The sequence below is a fragment of the Molossus molossus genome, unplaced genomic scaffold (assembly GCF_014108415.1).
Source record: "Molossus molossus isolate mMolMol1 unplaced genomic scaffold, mMolMol1.p scaffold_m16_p_20, whole genome shotgun sequence".
Taxonomy (NCBI): domain Eukaryota; kingdom Metazoa; phylum Chordata; class Mammalia; order Chiroptera; family Molossidae; genus Molossus; species Molossus molossus.
In genome coordinates, this window is record NW_023425356.1 from 35,598,661 (window position 1) to 35,618,303 (window position 19,643).

The 19,643-nt window shown below is 37.5% G+C and overlaps 1 protein-coding gene and 1 pseudogene across 2 annotated transcripts in view; one reads left to right on the top strand and one right to left on the bottom strand.

The window, feature by feature from the left end:
• SYT14 (synaptotagmin 14) overlaps positions 1–19,643 on the top strand; it is a 182,551-nt gene that overhangs the window by 20,744 nt on the left and 142,164 nt on the right. The window lies entirely within an intron of this gene.
• Positions 2,978–4,122, bottom strand: LOC118637390 (annotated as a pseudogene).

Below are 19,643 nucleotides of genomic sequence, written 5' to 3' on the forward strand. Positions count from 1 at the left end.
ATTTTACCCTCCTCAGACCCTGACAACCACCATTTTATTTTATTTCTATGAGTTTGGTTTTTTTATTTTATTATTTAAAATTTTTATTTTTAAAATATGTTTTTATTGATTTGTTTTTTAGAGCGAGAGGAAGGGGGATAGAAACAGTGAGAGAGAAACATCTATCAAATGCCTCCCACACGCCTTCCCCCGCGCTGGGGATCAAGCCCACAACTCAGGCATGTGCCCCAACTGGGAATCAAATCCACGAATTCCTGGTGCACAGGGTAATGCCCAACCAACTGAGTCATACCAGCTGGGTGCGTTTGTCTCTTTTAGATCCCACATATGAGTCCATGAGTGAGATCAGGCAGTGTTTGTCTTTCTGAATTTTCAGTTAGCGTAATGCCCTCGAGGTTTTTTCATGTGGCCATAAATGGCAAGGTTTCATTCTTTTTTTTTTTTTTTGCATTTATCTTCAGATAGAGTGGAAGGGAGAGAGGAAGGAAGAGAAAGAGAGAAACATTGATGTGAGAGACACACTGACTGGTTGACACCCACATGACCCCAACCGGGGCTGGGGACAAACTGCAACTGAGGTATGTGCCCCTAGCAGGAACCGAAACCGGGACTCTCTGGTCCGTGGGCTGATGCTCTAACTGCTGAGCCAAACTGGCCAGAGCAAGGTTTCATTCATTCATTTTTATGGCTGAGTAATATTCCACTGTGTGTGTGTGTGTGTGTGGGTGTGTGTGGGTGTGGGTGTGGGTGTGTGGATGCGCGCTGCATTTTATCCATTCATTCATCGATTGACACTTAGGTGGTTTGCATGTTTTGGCTATTGTAAATAATGCAGTGAATATGGGGTGCATATATATTTCTGAATTTGTGTTTTTGTTTACTTCAGATAAATAACAAGAAATGGAATCAGTGGATCATATGGTAGTTCTATCTTTAGTTTTTTTGAAGAACTTGCATACTGTTTTTCATAGTCGCTGCACCAGGTTATAGAAACCCGGACTTTTCTTTTTGGGAAGTTTTGAATTACACATTTACACATTTAGTTTTTTTTGTTTGTTTGTTTTGTTTTTTTTATCCTCACCTGAGGACATTTTTGTATTTTTTTGTTCAGGTAGAGTGGGAGGGGGAGAGAGGAAGAGAGAGAGAAACATCGATGTGAAAGGGACACATCGAGTGGCTGCCACCCGCACGACCAACCAGGGCCGGGGACAAACTGCAACCGAGGTACGTGCCCTTAGCGGGAACCGAACCCGGGTCTCTCGGGACCGCAGGCCGACGCTCTAACCGCTGAGCCAAACCGGCCAGGGCTACACATTTAGTTTTTTAATAGAACTGTTCATTTATCTGTTTCTTTCTGAGTGGGCTCTGATGTTTGTCATTAAAAGAATTTGTTGATTTCATCTACATTGCTGGATTTATTGACATGAAATTGTCCACAATATTTCTTTTATCCTATTAATGTCGATAGTAATGGAATGTTTTTGTTCCTGATATTGGTAATTTCTGTCTTCTGTATTTTTTCCCCTGATCATTCCAACTACAGATTTATCAGTTTTCTTGGTGTTCTCAAAGAGTGAGATACGGTTCATTGATTTTTCTCTAATGTGTATCTGTTTTCTTAGTTTCATTGATTTCTTCTACAATCTTTATTATTTTCTCTCCTATTTACTTTGGGTTTTATTTGCCCTTGTTTTGTTTTGTTATTTATTTATGGTTTTAATCATGTATTATGTTTTATTTTTCAGTTACAGTTACCATACAATATTATATTTGTTTCAGGTGTACACCCAGTGATAAGATGATAAAGCTTACTAAGTGATCATCCCAAAAAATCTCATATCTATCTGACACCATACATAGTTATTAGAATATTATCGACTATATTCCCTAGGCTGTACTTTACACCCATGACTATAATATAACTACTAATTTGTTCCTCTAAAGCCCTTCACCTTTTTCATCAATTCCTACAACCTCCTTCCCATCTGACAACCGTCAAAATGTTCTCCGTATCTATGAGTGTTTCTGTTCTGCTTATTCGTTTATTTTGAGTTTTGGATTCAATTGTTGGTAGATAAGTATTTATTGCCATTTTATTGTTCATAGTTTTGATTTTTTTGTTCTTCTTTTAAAAGAAGATCCTTTAACATTTCATGTAATACTGGTTTGGTGGTGATGAACAACTTCAGCTTTTTCTTGTCTGGGAAGCTCTTTATCTGACCTTCAATTCTAAATGATAGCTTGATGGGTAGAATAATCTTGGTGGTAGGTCCTTGCTTTTCATCACTTTGAATATTTCTCAGAATAAAACACATGGGAGAGATGTGGCACTAGCAAGGTCCCTGAGGTCAGGGACCACAACATTCTTGGGGAGATTACCCACTGGGACCTCTGGACAGGAGAAAGGAACTTAGAGAAAGTAAAAGCTGACGACTTGTCAGATACAACCCAACCATCTGTGCTATGCCCTCCCCAGTCTTGTGCTCCTGAGCGGTCACATGCTCATGTTTTCTTTGACATATTCCCTTTCAACAAGAGGTAGGCAGAAATTCTGGTTCATCTCCCGACTACCCTCCGTTTAACTTAAAAATCACCAACTGACATTTCAGACCACTTGGCAGTGTAGCATTTCTTGTTTTCTAACCATCCTAGGGAATAAGTGATCAATTCTCTTGGGCTTTTGGCTCCATTTCTTCTCATTCAGAAGGAAGTAGGTTGCTGCTGAGGCAGGTCTCTCTAGAGAGTCCATCTAGAACTCAGTCAGGTTAGCACCAAGGCCAGGCTGATGGAGAGCCCACGAATGTGCCTTCAGGATGGTACAGCCTTGTTGGCACTAAAGGAATGTATTTATTGGTGAAGGAGAGAATTCTGGCTCTGTCTCTGCAGAACATGGTGGGGCTGTTGCTCCAGCAGTCCCAGTAGATGGCATGAGTGGAGAGGTCAGAAAGGGGTCTTCCCTTGCTGAGAGCATTCCCAGTTAGCCAGGCTCCACACTTCTGGGGAGCTCCACCACCACCAGGACGCAGTCCTCAGGCTCCGAAGTCCCACCAGAACTTCGTAGTCAAGTGAGCTTGGAACTTTGCAACTTTCTGCCTCAGGGTGGCATCCACGGCAATGCTGCAGGCACAGGGAAAGAAAACCTGTACATACTGGTGAGGAAGTTGTTTTGGGTGACAGTGTCCACAAAGAAGTCAGTGGGGATCTCCCTGAGCTGGTGGAACAGGATGGAGATGAGGTGGATGTAGAGAAGAGTGTGGTGCTTCACCACGGCTTCTTCTGACCACAGGAGGTTCAGGAGCTGCTTCCAGTGGTCAGATGCCTTGTAACATTCCCCAGCAGGAAGCATACAAAGGTAAACTGAAGTTCACTGAGTCCATCTTGGGGACTACTGAGGAACGACTTGCTGAGGAACGCAGTCTCCAGGGCCTAGCTCAGGTCCATGCTGTGCCTGCTTATCTCTGGTGGTGCAGCACCTGCTGGGAGTCTGTGTTGGCAGCTCTGAGAAACTGATCTAAGTCCTGCCTTTGGGCTTCATCTCAGGCAGGTGGGCCAGGCCTTCTTGGTAGCTTTTGCACTCAGTGCCACAGTGGGGTAGATTCTGTCCCATTTGGTCCTTGGTGTGCTTCAGGGAGAGCACAGGCAGCACCCCTGGGAAGGCACAGATCTGCTGGCTCTTAGGTTGTATCCTCTCCATTCTGGCCTTCCTGATGAAGTTGGTGAGTGAGATCCCCTTATTGAGTGTGGCATATGGTTAAGGTTCCAGGGACTGGTCCATCTCCTAGAGGTTGGCCCTCATGGCCTCCACCTCAGCCTCTGGGGCTGGGGTAAGGTCTGCCTCTTCCTGGACCACATTCCAGTACAGGACCATCAGTCACCGCTGCTGCAGGCTAAGGAAGCCATACAAGGGCCCATGTCCCTGGGATTGGCCTGGTCCACAGAGCTGTAGTGCAGGACGTGGTTGCCTGGTGGAATCATCTTCACATCCTGGAACTAGGACCCCACCTCCCAAGAGTTGCAGTCAGTACCAAATTCTGCCCCCTTGGGCATATTCAGAATGAACACAGTGACCCCTTTGAAGAAGAGGCTCTTGGCAGGCTCAGGATCCATCTGCATGGCAGTCATGGGACCAGTGGTGGGTGATCAAATGGACAACCCTTCTTGTCTTTTAGAATAGCAGCTTCAGTCTCGCCCCCAGCCCCCAGAATTACTTTTATTTATTTATTTTGAGATTTCCTTTGAGTTATTAAATTTTTTTTTTCCAACACTTTTATCTATCTTAACAATATCCATCTCTAGTTCATCCTTGAAAATAGAATCTTGACTTAGTTTTATTGTGGCAAAACGCAAACCAGTCATAATTAACATGACCTGGTTTCCCAGTTTCCTCATACAAAGGGTAGACTTGTGGTATGGTTTCTCCCAAAGAGAACAAATGAAAGAAGTGGTAGTCATCAGGAAAATCATTCACTTTCCTTAGAAAAAAGGTCAGACACACTAGCATCATTCCCTGTATTTAGTTCTTTCTCTAGCAGATGGTTCTTTGGTGACTGGGGCTGTAGTAGACATCTTACAGTCATGGAGAAAGGCCAAGGTAATCACAGACACACTGACCTTAAAAACATTAGTAACCTTCTACTACATACCATGTAAGACAAATCTACTGTGTTCTTTTTCATTTTTTAAAAAATTTATTTATTTTTTTAAATTTTATTTATGTTATAGATGTTTCTCCTTTTTTACCCCATTGATACCCTCCTCCCCATCCCCCCCCATCCTGTCCCTGGCTTTGTTGTCCATGTCCATTGGTTATGCATACATGCATATAAGTTCTGTGGTTTTTTTTTTGTTTTTTTTTATCCTCACCCGAGGATATTTTTCCATTTTTTGTACAGATAGAGTGGGAGGGAGAGAGAGGAAGGGAGAGAGAGAGAGAAACATCGATGTGAAGGGACACATCGAGTGGCTGCCACCCACACAACCAACCAGGACCGGGGACAAACTGCAACCGAAATACGTGCCCTTAGCGGGAACCGAACCCGGGTCTCTCCGGACCGCAGGCCGACGCTCTAACCGCTGAGCCAAACTGGCCAGGGCAGTTCTGTGGTTTATTTCTTCCCTCCCCCCACCACCCACTCTTCTGAGGGTTGTCAGTCTGTACCCTACTTCCACGTCTCTGGGTCTACCCTATTCCTCAGACTGTTATGTTCATTATATTCCACAAATAAGTGAGATCATGTGGTATTTATCTTTTTCTGCTTGCCTTGTTTTGCTTAGGCTAATACTTTCCAAGTCCCTCCATGTCGTCTCAAAGGATAAGAGATCTTTCTTTCTTACAGCTGCATTGTACTCCATTGTGTATATGTACCACTACTTTTTTATCCATTCGTCTACTGATGGACATTTGGGCTGTTTCCAGGTCTTAGCTATAGTAAATAGTGCTGCTATGAACATGGGGGTACAGATATTCTTTCTGATTGGTGTTTTAGGCTTCATAGGGTATATTTCTGGAAGTGGGATCACTGGGTCAAATGGAAGTTCAATTTTTAATTTTTCGATGTAACACCATATTGTTTTCCATAGTGGCTGCACCAGTCTGCATTCCCACCAGCAGTGTACTAGAGTCCCCTTTTCTCTACACCCTTGCCAACACTTGTTGTTTGATGATTTGTTGATGGCGGCCATTCTGACAGGTGTGAGGTGATACCTCATTGTTAATTTAATTTACATCTCTCTGAGGATTCGTGATGTTGAGCATTTCTTCATATGTCTCTTGGCCATTTGTATGTCCTGTTTGGAGAGGTGTCCATTTAGTTCCTCAGCCCATTTTTTAATTGGGTTCTTTGTATTCCATTTGTTGGGTTGTATGAGCACTCTATATATATTGGAGATTAACCCCTTATCTGATATATCATTGGCAATTATGCTCTCCCATATAGTGGGTTGCCTTTCCATTTTGATGATTGTATCTTTTGCTATGCAGAAGCTTTTGAGTTTGATATAGTCCCATGTGTTCTTCTCCTTTGTTCTGTTGCCTTAGGGGATGTATCAGTGAAAAATCTGCTGCATATGATGTCTGAAATTTTGTTGCCTATGTTTTCTTCTAGGATTTTTATGGATTCAAGAGTCACATTTAAGTCTTTTATCCGTTTTGAGTTTATTCTTCTGTATGGTGTAAGTTGATGGTCTAGTTTCATTTTTTGCATGTAGCTGTCCAATATTCCCAACACCATTTATTAAAGAGGCTGTCTTTAATCCACTGTGTGCTCTTGCCCCCATTGTCAAATATTAATTGAGCATATCGCCTTGGGTCCATATCTAGGTTCTCTGTTCTGTTCCACTCGTCTATATGTCTGTTCTTGTGCCAGTACCAGGTTGTTTTGATTACAGTGGCTTTGTAGTATAACCTGAAATCTGGTAATATGACCCCTCCAACTTTGTTCTTTTTTTTTCAAGATTGCTGTGGCTATTCAAGGTCTTTTTTGGTTCCATATGAACTTTTGAAGTATTTGTTCTAGTTCTGTGAAGTATGCCATTGGTATTTTGATGGGGATTGCATTGAATCTACAGTTTGCTTTGGGTAGTATGGACATTTTAATAATGTTAATTCTTCCAATCCATGAACAAGGTATGTGCTTCCATTTTTTTATATCTTCATCTATTTCTTTTTATCATGACCTGTCGTTTTCTGTGAGTAGGTCCTTTATTTCTTTGGTTAAGTTTATTCCTAGGTATCTTAATTTATTTTCCGCGATGGTAAATGGGATTGTTTTTTCAGTTTCTCTTTCTGTGAGTTCATCATTGGTGTATAGGAATGCCGTCGATTTCTTTTTCTTTTTTATTTTTTATCCTCACCTGAGGACATTTTTCCATATTTTGTTCAGATAGAGTGGGAGGGGGAAAGAGAGAGAGAGAGCGAAACATTGACGTGAAAGGGACACATCGAGTGCACATGACCCAACCACGGCTGGGGACAAATTGCAACCAAGGTACGTGCCCTTAGTGGGAACCAAACCCGGGTCTCTCTGGACCACAGGCCGAAGCTCTGACCGCTGAGCCAAACCAGCCAGGGCAAATATGCCGTCGATTTCTTGATGTTAATTTTTTATCCTGCTACTTTGCCAAATTCATTTATTAAGTCTAGTAAATTTTTGGTGGAGTCTTTGAGGTTTTCTGAATATAGTATTATGTCATCTGTGAATAAGTTTCACTTCCTCCTTTTCAGTTTGGATCCCTTTTATTTTTTCTTCCTTTCTGATTGCATTGGCTACGTCTTCCAGTACTATGTTAAATAAGAGTGGTGAAAGTGGGCATCCTTGTCTTGTTCCTGTTCTTAAGGGAAATGCTTTTAATTTTTGCCCATTGAGTATGATGTTGGCTGTAGGTCTTTATATATGGCCTTTATTATGTCGAGATATGATCCCTCTGTTCCCAAATTGCTGAGCATTTTTATCAGAAATGGGTGCTGGATTTTGTCAAATGCTTTTTCAGCATCTATTGATATGATCATATGATTTTTATCTTTCGTTTTGTTTATGTGCTGTATCACATTTTTTGATTTGTGAATATTGTACCAGCCTTGCATCCCTGGGATGACTCCCACTTGGTCAAGGTGAATAATTTTTTTGATGTACTGCTGGATTCGATTTGCTAGTATTTTGTTCAGGATTTTGGCTTCTATGTTCATCAGGGATATTGGTCGGTAGTTTTCTTTCTTTGTAGTGTATTTTTTCTGGTTTTGGAATTAGAATTATGCTGGCCTCATAAAACAAGTTTGGAAGTCTTCCTTCTTGAATTTTTTGAAATAGTTTGAGGATAATGGGTATTAGTTCTTCTTTGAATGTTCAGTAAAATTCCCCTGTGAAGCCATCCGGGCCTAGGCTTTTGTTTGCTGGGAGAGTCTTGATTACATCTTCAATTTCTTCTGTTGTTATTGGTATATTCAAGTTTTCTATCTCTTCCCGGTTCGGTTTTGGGAGACTATGTGTTTCTAGAAATTTGTCCATTTTGCTTAGATTGTCGATTTGTTGATGTATAATTGTTCATAATATTTGTTCACAATCCTTTGTATTTCTGTGGTGTCAGTTATTATTTCTCCTCTTTCATTTCTGATTTTGTGTATTTGGTTTCTTGGTGAGTCTAGCTAAGGGTCCATCAATCTTGTTTATCTTTTCAAAGAACCAGCTCTTTGTTTCATTGATCCTTTGAATTGTTTTTTGGTCTCCATGTCATTTATTTCTGCTCTGATCTTTACTGTTTCCTTCCTTCTACTTGCTCTGGGGTTTTCTTTTTGTTTGCTTTCTAGGTCTTTAAGTTTTGAGGTTAGATAGTCTATTAGAAATTTTTCTTGCTTCTTGAGGTAGGCCTGTAGTGTTATGAACTCCCCTCTCAGAACTGCTTTCGCTGCATCCCATAGATTGTGTTGTTGTGTGTTCATTTTCATTGGTTTCCAGGAAGTTTTTAATTTCTTCCTTGATTTCCATGGTATAATCCATTCATTGTTCAAAACATGCTATTTAGCCTGCATGATTTCAAATGTCTTTGCGTGTTCTTGTTGCAGTTGATTTCTAGTTGCATGCCATTGTGATCTGAGAAGATGCTTGATATGATTTCAATCTTCTTGAACTTGTAGAGACTTATTTTGTGCCCTACTATGTGGTCTATCTTTGAGAATGTCCCATGTGCACTTGAGAAGAATGTGAATTCTGCAGTTTTGGGGTGTAATTCTCTATAGATATTTATGAAGCCTATTTCATCTAGCGCTTCATTTAGAGTCTGTGTTTCCTTGTTAATTTTTTGTCTAGAAGATCTATCCAGTGATATCAGTGGGTGTTGAAGTCCCCTGCTTCTATTGTATTGCTGTTGATTTCTCCTTTGAGGTGCTCCAGAAGATTTTAATATATGTTGGTGCTCCTATATTGGGTGCCTATATGTTTATCAAGGTTATATCTTCCTGTTGGATAGATCCTTTCTATATTATGTAGTAGCCTTCTTTGTCTCTGGTTGTGGTCTTCATTTTGAAATCTCCTTTAGACTGACTTTCATATGTTGGAAATTCTTGCAATAAATTCTGAATGGTCACAATTTATACATTTTTAAAGATATGCTACTGAATTCAATTTGCTATTTTGTTGAGGAATTTTGCATCAGTTATTTTAAGGACTATAGGTCTATGATTTTCTGTTGTAGTATTTTTGGCTTTGGTATCATTATAATGCTGGCTTCATAGAATTAGAAATGTTTTTCCTTTTCTGGTTTTTTTTTTTGGAGTAGTTTGAGAAAGGTGGCCTTAGTTATTCTTTAAATGTGCTGCATTTCACCAGGGAAGTCATGTGGTCCTGGGTTTTTCTTTGAGAGGTTTTTGAATATTGATCCATTCTGAGTACTTGTTACAGATCTATTCAGATTTTCTATTTCTTCCTAATTCAGTTTGGTAGTTTGTGTGTTTTTGGGAATTTGTCTAAGTTAAACCTATATTAAACTTGTTGGTTTACAATTATTCGTATATTCTCTTATAATTCTTTTTGTTTCTGTAATGTTTCCAATTTCATTTCTCGTTTTAAGTTATTTGTGTCTGCTCTCTCTCTCTCTCTTTTTGTTAGTTAATCTAGTTAAAGATTTATCTGTTTTGTAGATCTTTTCAAACAACCAAGTTTTGGTTTTATTAATTGTTCTTTATTTTTCATTTTATTTATCTCTACTCTGATTTTGTTATTTAATTCTTCCTTCTGGCTTTGGCTTTAGTTTGCTCTTCTTTTACCAGTGTCTTAAGATAGAAGTTTAGGTTATTTAAGATCATCTATTTTAATGTATGTGTTTACAGCTTTAACTTTTCCTTTTATCATCACTTTTGCTACATCCTATAAGTCTAACCTGTGTTTTTGTTTTTACTCATATCCGGATATTTTCTAACTTTCCATGTGATTTCTCTGAATCATTGTTGTTTTAAAGTTTGTTGATTTCCACTTATTTGTGTGTTTTCCTCCTGTTACTGATTTCTAGTTTCATTCCATTTTAGTTAGAGGAGATCAGTTGTATGATTTATTCTTCTTAAATTTATTAAGACTTGGTTTATGGACTACTATATGGTATATCTTGAGAATAGTACATTATACAGTTAAGAAGAATGTATATGCTCCTGTTGTTGGGTAGAGTAGTCTGTGTAGGTGTATGAGGTCTAGTTCGTTTATAGTGATGGAATCTCCTTATTGGTCTTGAACCCACAACCTTTTTGGTGTAGGAGATGATGCTGTAACCAACTGAGCTCTAACTATTTTTGTAGAAGTATTTCTTCCTTCAGTTGTTTCTTTCTTTTTTTTTTTATCCTCACCCGAAGACAATTTTCCACTTTTTGTTTAGATAGATTGGGAGGGAGGGAGAGGAAGAGAGAGAGAGAGAGAAACATCGATGTGAAAGGAACACATCGAGTGGCTGCCACCCGCACGACTAACCAGGGCCGGGGACAAACTGCAACCGAAGTACGTGCCTTTAGCGGGAACCGAACCCAGGTCTCTCTGGACCGCAGGCCGACGCTCCAACCGCTGAGCCAAACTGGCCAGGGCTGTTTCTATTTTTACTTCATATAATTTTGGACTCTGTTGTTAGGTACATTACATATATGTTTATAACATCTTTTTGCTCTGTCGAACCTTTTATTTAAATATTACATTGTTTATTTTGTAACCTTTTTTTTTTTTTTTGTCTTAAATCCTGTTTTGTCTAATAATAACGTGGTCAACCACCTCAGCTCTTTTTTGGTTATTATTGTATGGAATATCTTTTATAGCCTTTTACTTTCAACCTTTGTTTATATTTAAAGTAAATCTCTTGTAGACAGCGTATAGATGGATCTATTTTTTTCCCTCACCCGAGTACATTTTTCCATTTTTTGTTCAGATGGAGGGAGAGAGAAGAAGAGAGAGAGAAACATCGACGTAAAAGGGACACATCAAGTGGCTGTCACCTACACGACCAACCAGGGCCGGGGACAAACTGCAACCGAGGTACTCGCCCTTAGTGGGAACCAAACCCGGGTCTCTCTGGACCATAGGCCGACGCTCTAACTGTTGAGCCAAACCAGCCAGGGCGATAGATCATTTTTAAAAACCATTCTACCAATCTCTGTCTTTTAATTGGAGAGTTTAATGCATTTATATTTAAAATAATTACTGACACAGAAGCATTTACTTCTGCCATTTAGGTATACGTATTTTATATTTTCTACATTTTTTTATTCTAATTTTTTAAAAATTTAGTTTATCTTTTTGTAGTGTACCATTTTGATTCCCTTTTTTCCTTTTAATATTTTAAAAGTTATATTTGTTGTTTTTACATTGGAGATTACAATTAACATCTTAAACTTACAACAAAGTAGTTGACTAATACCAGTTTACTCTCAGTAGTATATAAACTGCTTCTGGACATCTCTTTCCTTCCCCTTTTAATTGTTATTGTCATGGAATACATCTTCATACATTGTATGCCCTTTAACATAGATTATAATTATTGTTTTATACATTTATTTTTGAAATTATATGGGGGAGGAGTTGTAAACAAAAAAACAGTGTAATACTAACTTTTATATTTATCTGTCTATTTACCTTTACCATTTTTCTTTATTTCTTCATATGGCTTTTAGTTATTGTCTAGTGTTTCTTTATTTCAGCCTAAAGTGATACCTTAGTATTTATTGTAGGGTAGGTCTACTAGGAAAAGACTCCGTCAGCTTTATTAAAATCTGGAAATGCTTTTATTTCTCCCTCCTTCTTGAAGGATATTTTTGCTGTACATAGAATTCTTGGTTGACAGTTTCTTTTCTTTTTTTTTTTTTTTTTTTTAATACTTGAGATGTTACATTGCTGCCTTCTATACTCCATGGCTTTGTGTGAAAAATAAGTTGTTATTCTTGAGGATCTTTTATTTGTATTGAGCCATTTCTCTCGTGCTGCTTTCAAGGTTCTTTGTATTTATCTTTCAGTAGTTTAATGAGACTTAGTGTGGATGTCATTGCATTTATTCTGCTTGGAATTTCTTGATCTTTTTGGATATTTGCATTAATTTCTTTAAACATATTTGGGAAAACTGTAGCAATTATTTTAATTATTTTTTTCTGTCATTTTCTCTCTCTTATTCTGAGACATTTTACAGTGTATATGTTGGTATGGTTGATGGTGTCCTATAGGTCACCCAGGCTCTGTTCATTTTTCTGTATTCATTTTTTCTTTCTGCTGCTCAATTTGAATAATTCTGATGATCCTATCTTCCAATTGTCTTTATCTTCAGAATTTCTATTTTTTCAAAGCTTCTTTCTCTTAATTGACATTCCTTATTTTTTCATACACTGTTGTCTCGATTTCCTTTAGTTCTTTGCACATTGCTTTTGTTAGCTCATTGAGCATATTTAAGACACTTAATTTATTATCTATGACTATTGTTTCCTGTGAATGAACCTTTCTTTTGTTTCTTTAAATGCCTTGTGTTTTTGTTGTTGAGAATTGGACATTTGAATACCATAAGGTGGTACAGAAATCAGATTCTTCTGCTCCTCAAAGATTTTTTTCTTGGTGGGGGATGTAGTTGTCTCTTTAGGCCTGTTCCAGACTATTTTTGAAAAGTCTGTGTTTATTCTTTTGTGTAGCCATTGAAGTTTCTTTTCTATTATATCTGTGGTCAGCCAGTGACCTCACAGAGGTTTCCCTAAATGTCTGAATCCAAAATACCAAGCAAAACAAAGATGTATGTGTCTCCAAATCATCCAATAACTGTTGTTGGGGTAGTTGCTGTAGCCCGAGGGGGCCAAAACAAAGACAAGCATCTGCGTTGGCTTTTCAGGGAATTGCTAAAATGACTAAAACGCAGAACCCTGAATATTTGGAGGAGTAAGTCCTTACTGCCAGCCTGAGCACCAGCCATCTGTGCTCCAGGAACGTGAGCTGCTCTCCCTACTGCTGAAGGAGGGCTGAATACTGGGGATGATAGCTGGTTTGTGCACACTGCTGTCTTACTGAGCCTCCTCCTTCATCAGGTGTGTCCCTGGTTGCTGTTTGTGTTCCGTTTCCAGAATTCAGAAATGGTTGATTCTGATCATTTTTTCCATTTAAAGGTTGTTTTAGTGGCGGAATGAACCCTTGAAGCTTCCTACTGTACCCTTTTTCATGAAATTACTCTTGATTATCTTCTTAAGAAATTTAAATAATAAGACAAAAACTGTATTTGCCCATGCATTTACCATTTCTAGTGCTCTGTATTTCTTTTTTGTAGATCTAGGTTTCCATCTGGTATCATTTCCTTTGTGCTTGAAGGACTAACATTCCTCATAGCATGTTCACTGGTGAAAATTTCAGTTTTTGTATGTCTCACTTAAAAAATTTTTTTCCTTTGTTTTTCAGAGTTGTTGTTTTTTTTTTTGTTTTTTTTATCCTCACCTGAGGACATTTTTCCATTTTTTGTTCAGGTAAAGTGGGAGGGAGAGAGAGGAACAGAGAGAGAGAGAGAGAGACATCGATGTGAAAGGAACACATCGAGTGGCTGCCACCCGCACGACCGACCAGGGCCGGGGACAAACTGCAACCAAGGTATGCGCCCTTAGCGGGAACCGAACCCGGGTCTCTCAGGACCGCAGGCTGACGCTCTAACCGCTGAGCCAAACCGGCCAGGGCCAGAGTTGTTTTTATTGGTAAAAAATTATAGATGAATGGTGCTCTCCTTTTTTCTAGCTTTATTGTTTCTGAAGAATAATTTGCTGTTAACCTTTTTTTTTTCTCATACATAATGTATATTTTTTTGTCTGGCTGTCTATTATGATTTTATAGCTGATTTTAAGCAATTTGAGTATGATGTTCTTTTTTATAGTTTTCTTCATGTTTCTTGTCCTTAGGGTTTGATGAACTTCTTTTGGTTGGTAGTTTTCATTCAATTTGTAAAACTTTTGACCATCATTTCCTCAAACATTTTCTTGATTCCCCTTCTCTGGCTTCCTTATCATGGGATCCTATTACACATATATTTGTCCACTTGAAATGGTCCCACAGTTTATTGGTTTTCTGTTTTGTTTTTTTTCCCATTCTTTTTTCTGTTTTAATTCAGATACTCTATTGGTGTGTCTTCAAGATGACTAATGTTTTCTTTTGCAACAATTAATCTGATGTTAATATCCTCAATTGTGTTTTTATCTTAGATACTATCATTGTCATCTTTATAAGTTTGATGTAGGTGTTTAAAATTGTATTTCTGTGTTTTTTAACACATGCAGTCTTTCCTCTAGCTTCTTGAACCTGTGGAATATATCATAATAACTGTGTCCTTAACTAATTCTGTCATCTTTGGGAGTCTATTTTGATTGATTTTTCTCCTCTTGTTTTCCCTCTTCTTTGCATACCTCATAATTTTTTATTCAACGATGGACATTGTGAAGTTTCCCTTGTAATGTATTGAATATTTTTATTTTTTGAGTTTTGTTTTTGTAATAGATTGTTATTTAGAATTTGATTGGGGTTGTTATTATTGTTTTGGTCTTCTTTATTTTTTTAATCTTCACCTGAGGACATGCTGAGAGAGAGAGAGAGAGAGAGAGAGAGAGAGAGACACTGATATGAGAGAAACATCTACTGGTTGCCCTCCGTATGCACCCTGACTGGGGACCAAACCCGCAACCCAGCTAAGTGCCTTGATCAGGAATTGAACTGGTAACCTTTCAGTGCATAGGATGACACTCAACCAACTGAGGCAGTCTGGCTGTTGGTCTTCTTTTTAAACATTAGGTGGGACCATATCTGCATTTATTTTGAGGTAATTTTTTCTCTCTTCTGAACAAGATCTTTCTTAGTACTTTAATCAGTGTCCTATAAGGTTTGAGGTTTTTCCATTTTGGATCTTGAGAATAGGCACTATTTCTTGTACTGTGTAGGATGAGATCACTCTTCCTTTTAATTCTTTTAAGGGATCCTGATAGTTTCCTCACATAAATATCTTGAGCAATCCTCAACGCATGGACTAGTCAGTGTAGATATCTAGAGTTCTCACTCTGTACACCTCTTTTTCCTCTGGTACTCAGCCATGTGGACCACTTGACTCAATTTTTGTACCCCCAAATTTTCATCTCCTCAGTCCAGGGAGATCACTGGGCTCTGCTTGGGTTCCCTCTCTCTTTGTCACTGCTTGGAAACTTTCTCCAGTCAGTAACCTTGGAAAGTAATAATCTAATTTTTCTTCTTCTTCATTGATCATTGCCCTTTCATGCTGATGTCTAGTGTCTTTGTGTGTGTGTGTGTGTGTGTGTGTGTGTGTGTGTGTGTGGTACTTGCCCCTAGCGGGAACCAAACCCCGGACTTGTGCCGACGTTCAACCCCTGAGCCAAACTGGCCAGGGCTGATGTCTAGTGTCTTAGTGCCATTGTTTTATATGTTATCTGATGTTTTCATGTGTAAGGGTAAATTGTATCCCTATTACACTTTCTTAACTGGATAAAGTTATTATTAGAATGGGGTCATTTTTAGTATGTAAATAGACTACAAAAATCGGGAGCAGAGGATTTCAGGATAGAGACTGGGAAACTACACTTTAAATTGATATGACTTGATAGTCCAGTGTTGGTTTAGGAATGAAAAGTTAAAACATTTGTTAAAGTAGACAATTAATTTTAACTTAGATTTAGCTGAAGGGAAGACATTCTCTAGCTAGCTGACCTTTAACTTTTGAATAGTTGTCTTAGAACATTCCAGTTAGATTTCTGAAAGGGATTATTTATTTTAAATTGTAATGTTCCAGAAATGTGATACAAATATAGTTTTTTTTGTTTTAATATTTCTTTATTAATAATAAAAAAGTGTTTTTTGCAGTTTTTATTATTTTATTTTGTTATAGATGTTTCTCCTCTTTCTCCCCAGACACCTTCCTCGCAATCCCTCCCCCCAAATATAGTTTCTTATATCATTTTTCTTTACTTTAAAAGTTAACTTTTAACAGTGAAGACAAATAATATGTATAACATTTACTTAAAAGTTAAATACATTGTATAGTGCTCTTTAAACACGTTGGGGAAATTAGTGCACAGTTATCTGAACTAGTAGGTATATGGTGCCATCTAATGGCTAATATGAAATTCTGTTTGGTAAATGGCATAATGCTTAGCAGTTTGTTTATATGCTGGTTACATTTACACTGAAATCTTTGCTTTAAATGTCCAAGGTATAGTTTTATTTAAACACTAATGTATATGTATATATGCATTTTATTTCAATCTGTAGTGTTTTTAAAATTCTGCTACATTAGTGTCTGATTTTCCATCACATATAAAGGCATAGTATGCAATTAGCATATTTTAAGTTATAGTCAAAATAAATTTTTCGTGGAAAACCAATTATAATAGCAAGTCAAATTTACAAACCTTACAAACTATCTTTTTTTAGTTATTGTTTCCTCTTCCTAGTTCCAATATGTACTTGTAAATTAATGCCATGCAGAACCTCACTGCTGTTATACACAGAGAATTTATCTTTCTCTCCCCTTTGTATTTTTTATAAAATATGTCCAGAACATGGTAATGATTAATTAGACTGGCGATGTTTAAGTGGTTCTCCAGATTCTTGGATTTTTGTGGAGCCACCCCAGAGGCTGACATGGAGGTGAAGCAGGTGAGAAAAATTAGCAGTTTAAAGGCTCTAGGAGCCCTGCAGTGAAGAAGAATGGTCAGCTTTGTTCAGCCTGGTATTTCCTAAATATATTTCACCATGGAACTCTTGTTTTCCTTTGTCCACAAAAACACGTTAAAATCCTTTTGATATGGTGCTCTTCAGACCTTGTTTTGGGAATTGTTCTGTATTCCCTTTTTAAGAAAAAAAAATACATACATACACATATATTGTTTTAATGGAATAAAATATTTTGATTTTTATCTGGTCATATAATCTTCATTATCAAAAATTGAGACAATTTAGATGTTTAAAACATGTATAGCATATAATTCCACCTGCCACAGATGGTAACTACTAATATTTTAAATGTTACTGTATAGCCTTTTTATATACATATATACATAATTTAAACAAAATGGGTATCATATTCTGTAAATTGTTTTGTATCCTGAATTTTCACTTACCTAATATTATGGGTATTTACCCATGTTGTTGACCATTTTTCATTTTATTTTCTTACTGTTTATATCTGATTTTTAGTAATCATATAGTATTCTATTGTATGGGCATACTATTATTTATTTCTGGATCTTAAATGTATAAATTCTTGTACCATACTGCTTTAGTGAATACAAAAATTTTTATAATTTTGTAATAGCTCTGATTATTTTCTTAGGAAAAATCGACTATTTTGACAAAAAAAATTACTGGAATTAGACTATCTGGGTCAAAGAATATTCTCATTTTTAAAGTCTTTAATGAAAAATTTAGCAGTTTACATTGATAATCTCATAAAAGACTTATTTCTTGGTTAAAAACTTTATGAAATTGATGTGTTATTGTTTTATATTACATTTCTCTAATGTTAGGTAATATTTTATGTTTAATGATGATTAATAATTCTTTGGTGAATGTCCTTTGGAAATTACTCTTGTAGGTATATTAATTTTTATTTAAAGATATTAAAGATGTGTTCAGAATAACATTTTTCATGTTAATTTTTTCCTTCCTCTTTATTGTTTAATTTTTAATTTTGATTTTTGCATATTTTGATACATACGATATTTGTGTTTATATGTAGGGAGAAAGTATTAATCATTTTATTTATGGATTCTTTATTTTATTGTGATTATACATTTAATCTAAAATTAAAATTCTTTGGACTTAATTTTTTTCAAATAGTTAAAATACATATTTTTCTAGTTATTGAAGGACTAACTATAAATTCACTTTCAAACCTTTGGGAAACAGAGATTCAGAAAACATTAAAAATCACATGTTATTCCCTATACCCAGGGATGACAGCACTGTTTATTGAATAACCAGAAAATGTGTTTTTCCCTACAAATTTGAAATTTATTTATCATATGCCAATTTACTATGTATACTGGATTATACTGAACTTTTATATTCATTGTTCTATCTTTTTAATATTGTACTACTTAATTACAACTTGTTAATATATTTTAATATCTGGTTTAGTGAAACCTCATTATATGTCTTTTTAAACACCTGGAATTGATTTGTATGTAAATTCATCCCCACCCCATCTTCCTGATTTTCCCAGCACAGTATTTTGAGAAGATGCGTTCTCTGCCCCGCTCGGCCGCCATCTTTGTCGTACATCAGGACCACGTGTGCCGTGTCTGTTTCTGGCCTCTCCAGCCTGTGCTGTTGCTCTCTCATGTAGCCTGTGCCAGTTCCACCTCATTTTAATTCCATTTTAAAAATAATTTTTGATGCCTCACAAAGCATTATCAGACAGGTTATTATTTTAACCTGCTCATCAAGCAACTTTTTAATTACTGTTTTAGCTTTTTAGCTACTGTAGTACCAGGAAGATGAATGTCCTGATTTCACATTCTGTTAACATTACTGCTAGTCTAAAGTGTTTTCTCCAGTGTAAGTTGTTTTTAAAATTAGATATATTTGTTGATTTTTAGAGAGAGAGAGGAAGGGGGGAGGGAAGAAGAGAGGAAGGGAGGAGGGAAGAAGAGAGGGAGGGGCAGAGAGAGAGAGAGAGGAGGGAGGGAGGTAGGGAGGGAGAGAGAGACAGACAGACAGACATCAGTTTGTTCTAACTGTAGCTACCTGGTCAGGGATCTCCAGTGTAAGTTTTAAAAATTGTTCATATATATCCCCATTGAATTTGGCTATCACCTTTATGCTTAAATTCATTTATTTTATCATGTATATTCTCTAAGCCCTGATAAGTTTTTGACTTCTGAAAGTGAGGACAAGACATTAGACAGTGATGAACTCATCAGAGATAATGCTATTCTGAAAAGCTGCTTGCTGGCCAATTATTGTTGGCAGTGCTCCTTAATTAGCTCCCTTTAAACCATTACATTATCCGTCTCAGCAGTTAGGAATTGTAAGTGCCTGAATGTGAATATTTTGAGCATAGATTATGATTTTTCTTATGAAACAAGTTATTCCTCATCCCTAAAACAAATACTTATTGAGTACTACCATATTCGAAGTCCTTTGCTAGGTATTGGGAAGAGAACCAGTGATGTATTTGAAGTCCCTGTTTTCATGGAGCTGTCTTTTAAAGCAGACGGACAGCCCTGGCTGGTTTGGCTCAGCAGTTAGAGCGTCGGCCTGCAGTCCAGAGAGACCCAAGTTCGGTTCCTGCTAAAGGCATGTACCTCGGTTGCAGTTTGTCCCCGGCCCTGGTTGGGTCGTGCGGGTGGCAGCCACTCGATGTGTCTGTCCCTTTCACGTCGATGTTTCTCTCTCCCTCCCACTATATCTGAACAAAATATGGAAAAATGTCCTCGGGTGAGGATTAAAAAAAAAATCATTAAGGGGGACGGACAAGTAAACTGGCAGTTATGATCCACTGTGATACGCCTCTATTAAAGAGGCATGTTCAGGGCACCATGAGGGCGTATAGTTAGGGTCTCTTATCCATCCATCAAGTCCGAGAGGCTTTCTGGAGGAGTCCACACCTGAGCAGGATCCTGAAAGGTAAGAGATCTGAATTGGCAAGGTCAAGTGAAGAGAGAAGGA